This window comes from Mus musculus, chromosome 7 (genome assembly GCF_000001635.26).
Source record: "Mus musculus strain C57BL/6J chromosome 7, GRCm38.p6 C57BL/6J".
Classification (NCBI taxonomy): domain Eukaryota; kingdom Metazoa; phylum Chordata; class Mammalia; order Rodentia; family Muridae; genus Mus; species Mus musculus.
In genome coordinates this window covers 62,609,900-62,614,539 of record NC_000073.6, presented here as the reverse complement: position 1 = coordinate 62,614,539, position 4,640 = coordinate 62,609,900, and the positions used below count along the sequence as shown (strand labels likewise).

Below are 4,640 nucleotides of genomic sequence, written 5' to 3'. Positions count from 1 at the left end.
TGATCCTCCTGTGATTCTGTTAGCCTCTGCCAGCATTCCTGGGAGTCCAACTCTCACCTGAGTTCCAGCTGTCAGAGCACTCTGCAAGTAAGCTCTCCTCTTTCAGGGCAGGTGTCCAGAAGTCTGGGGCTCTGATCCACCTCCTGAGTTTTGGGGTCAGAACCCCCCCCCCTGTAGGCCAACTCACCTCTGGCAAGGAATGTGCCCAGGTGTCTGGGTCTCAGCCCTGCCTCCTGGCTGAGGATGAAGGACTGAGGGAACCCTGACCAAGAAGCTCTATTGCTTCTATTGCCCACGTGCTCTCAGGTGATCAGGAGGTCCTGGGTGTGCTAGGGATCCTGTGGCATGGAGAGTCCTCTGGTGCCCTAGATGCCCTTGGCCAGGTTCACACAGAGGATGGCAGGGCTGGTCCTAAACTGAATGGATCCCAGCCTTTGGTAGGGTTGGGTTCCTTTGTCCCTGTTCCTGCTGACATAAGAGCCTCCCAGATTCTTTGCATCCAATGTTGTGTTCCACTCACCTGTGATCCCAAGGTGATCCCGAAGTTCTGTGATGTGGAGAGCTCTCTGGAGTCCTCAGCAGCCTCCGCTGGACTCAGAGGAAGAGCAAATTACAACATTTTTATAAATAATCCTTGGGACCATGGATCTGCAAGGTTTTTATTTGTTCAAAACAGTGACAAAATCGACAGAAGTTTGGTTCCAACACCTTGGTATAGGCTTTCACAACAAGTGCTTTGTGGATTTCCAGAAAGACTGAGCACGCACCCACCTGGTTCCCAACCTTCTACTGTGGCCACTTCTATTCTTTGCTTTCCTGTATTTGTTTTTTTTTTTTTTTTTAGTTTTTATTTGGTATGGGAATGTCATATCCACCCAAATCTCACTCATCTCTCCTATCGCTCATATATGCCTTCCACTCTCACAGCCTCTTTCCTAAACAGAGAAATAAATCTCATTGTTCATGCTGTACTTTGTCATAGTATGTCCCACAATATACATTTTTGTCTCAACTTCTTTGCTCTCAAGTATTTGTTGTAATAGCTCATTGGACTGGTACTAAACTAGTGGGTTTTGCTATTCTATAAATACTGAAACCTCAGTGTGACTCCTTTTAGTTATCCTATATTGCCCTATGTTATGGAAATCATGTAGTTTTGCAACTGTAGGATCAGCTCCTTCATTTACTCCAGCAGTTCATCAGTGCAGTATTTGTTGTGGTAAACCAATTGAAAGCCCTTTATCTGGGCCTGAAAAGTATCTAAGCTGGTAAGCTCCTCTAATTTTCTACTCTAATCCCCTTGTAATTGCCTCACTGGAAACCCCTGGAACTGGGGTTCTACTGCCAAGGTGAAGGCAAGACATCTCTCCTCAGTGTTGCAGCTGATGGGAGACATGACCAGTTTTTCCAATCTCATGACCCAGTGACACATATCCTGAATGCCATAAATGGCAAAGAAAAGGAGAGGGGAGGAGAGAGTATCTGCCTTTTTACACCATCACAAGGAAGACAAGAGGCAGGGCCACCTTTCCTGCACTCAGCCAGGCTCACCTGGAACCTCCATATCTAGGACCAGCTGTACTGAGCTGCCGAGGCAAGGTACAAGACCCACTCTCCTGAGAACTGCAGATGTTGAGAGATATGTCCAGCTCTCCCACACTCATTTTCTGGGCCAACTTTTCCATAATATCCAGGTGAATGGTAGGGCCAGTTATGCACAGCTCTCAGACTTCAACATGTATGCAGGAAGCAGCAAAGGCCAGGGCCCATCGTAGTTCCAGTTAGCATCAGTAACTACAAACACCAGGCTGTTCACTTTTTTCTGCACCACTTACTTGTTCCTAGCGGTGATCAGAGTCTTTGGGTGTTTGAGGTCATCTTGGGAAGGGTTTCTGCAAGATAGCCATTTTTACTATATTAATCCTGCCAATCCATGAGCATTGGAGATCTTTCCATCTTCTGAGATCTTTTTTGATTTCTTTCTTCAGAGACTTGAAGTTCTTGTCATACAGACCTTTCACTTCCTTAGAGTCATGCCAAGATATTTTATATTATTTGTGACTATTTGAAGGGTGTTGTTTCACTAATTTCTTTTTCAGACTGTTTATCCTTGTGTATAGAAAGGCCACTGATTTGTTTGAGTTAATTTTGTAACCAGCTACTGCATTGAAGCTGTTTATCAGGTTTAGGAGATCTATGGTGGAATTTTTAGGGTCACTTATCATATCATCTAGAAATCATGATATTTTGACTTTTTCCTTTCCAATTTGTATCCCCTTGATCTCCTTTTATTGTCTAACTGCTCAGCTAGAATTCAAGTACTATATTTGATAGATAGGGAGAAAATGGGCAGCTTTGTCTAGTCCTTGATTTTAGTGGGATTGCTTCAAGTTTCTCTCCATTTACCTTGATGTTGGCTACTGTTTTCAAAAGTTGTTATGTCTCACCTGTGCAATATGGTACTGGGCAGGTATGTTCTACCCTCTCAGGCTTACCTGTCACTAATCTAGTCATTATTTCAGGATAATTCCTTGGCTGGCTTGTATCTGTGGCCACAAGCTAGAGTCATCTTCCTTAAGATCACATCAGTCTGGGGTCCAGGATCTAACATGAGGTTCTTTTAGTCCCTTGCATACCCTCTCTTCTAAGAGCCCTTCTATGCCTGTATGTCAAACTGGTGGTTATTTCAGGCTAGCTTTCTGTCTTGGCTTCCTGGCATTAGACTGGTGGTCATCTCGGGCTCACATTATGGTGGAAGGTTAAGCAATCATTCAGATGTTCACAGGTCACAACACTCCACATAGACATATTATTTTTCCTCTCTGCCACCTACTGACACATATGGGACACAGCAGCCATACTTGCAATGCTTTTAGGGGCAGGTTTCTTGCCTTCCTTTAACAAGTTTATCCTTTCTTCCTTCCTTCCTTCCTTCCTTCCTTCCTTTCCTTCCTTCCTTCCTTCCTTCCTTCCTTCCTTCCTTCCTTCCTTCCTTCCTTCCTTCCTTCTTCTTCTTTCTTTCTTTCTTTCTTTCTTTCTTTCTTTCTTTCTTTCTTTCTTTCAGTTTTTTAGATACTTTTAAGTAATTTATTTATTTTCCCCATTGTTTGCTTTTTCCTGGATTTCTTTAAGGGATTTATTCATTTTTCTTTAAAGGCCTCTATTGTCTTGATAAAGATATTTAGTTGATTTCTTGTACTTCAGTTGCCTTGAAATATCCAGGTTCAGCACTATTAGGATGGAAGGGCTCTGGCAGTTGTGATGGTGCCTTGCTTTTTGTTGTGATCTTACATAGGCATTTAGTATCTTGGTTTAGATTGAATATTGATCTAGTTTGAGTTTGTCTTTGTTGGAAGGGTGTTTTGTTTCTTGAATTCTGTTTCACTTTTGGCCTTCTGATCTTCATGGTCTATGTTTCTGGTGGCCAGCATGACCTCTGGTCCATCAGGCCATCTCTGTCAGAGGTCTGTACTTCTTGCAGCTAGCATGGGAAATGATTCAGCAGGTGAATTTCTGTTCTTTTGACTGGTGTGGGTTTCACCTGAACAGCACGTATCTACACACATATGAGTGTGTCCATGTTAGTTGGTCCAAATAGAGGGCAGGATGTTGGTGTCAGTGGCTGGGAACTTTGGAAACTGAACCCAGGGTATATGAGGGTTCTAAGGAGAGGTAGGCCTCTTACCTGTTCTGACTGGCCTGGGACTGAACTGATCTAAATATCCTTAACAATTGAATAATACACCATTGTGTGAATGTACAATAGTTTATTCATTCATTCATTAGTTAAGCAGACGTCTCAACTGTTTTCAGTTTCTGTTTATTGAGAAGGAAACCACAATGAACACATTTGAACAACTATCTTTGAAGTAGGGTACATGCCAAAGAATGGCACAGCTAGGTTTTAAGGTAAACGAATTCTCATCTTTTTGAGGAACTGGCAAACTGATTTTCAAACTGGCTGTACAAGTTTGCACCCAGAACCGCAATGGAGGTTCGTTCCCCTGACTCACATCCTTACCAGCAGGAGCCGTCATAAGTTTTCTTGATCTTACACATTCTGAAACATTGAAGAATAAATATAAAATTAATTTTGATTTGCAAAATCATGATGGCTAAAAATCCTGAATAATTCTGAAGTAATTCTTAGCCATTTGAGATTCATTTATTGAGAATTTTCTGCTTAATTTTCTACCTCATGTTATAATTGGATTATTTAAGGTTTTGATATCTAACATCTTCTGTTCTTTATATGCTTTGGATATTAGACTTTCATTATACGTGGAGGTGGTAAAAATCTTGCCCTTCCTGTAGACTGCAACTTTTTCTAATTGATGCTTTCCTTTGCTTTATAGTACATTTTCAGTTTCATGAGGTCCCACTTTTCAATTTCTGATCTCAGTTTATGTGCTATCAGGTTTCTTTTCATAAAGTTGCCTCCTGGGTCAATGTACTCAGAGCAGTTCCCCCCTTTTTCTATTTTATCAACTTTGGTCTGTCCGGCTTTACTTTTAGGACTTAGAGCCACATGGATTTCAGTTTTGTGCAGGATGATAAATAAGATTATATTTACATTTCCCTACATGGAACCATCAACTTTGTCCAGAATCATTTGTTATCCTACCATTAATATTTCAAGT

General features: G+C 41.7%; 1 non-coding gene across 1 annotated transcript; it reads right to left on the bottom strand.

Moving 5' to 3' along the window:
* Positions 1–2,755: 2,755 nt before the first annotated feature.
* Gm22494 lies at positions 2,756–2,883 on the bottom strand. Its single transcript, XR_003947181.1, has one exon. It is a non-coding gene; the product is annotated as a small nucleolar RNA SNORA17 (small nucleolar RNA).
* Positions 2,884–4,640: the final 1,757 nt, after the last annotated feature.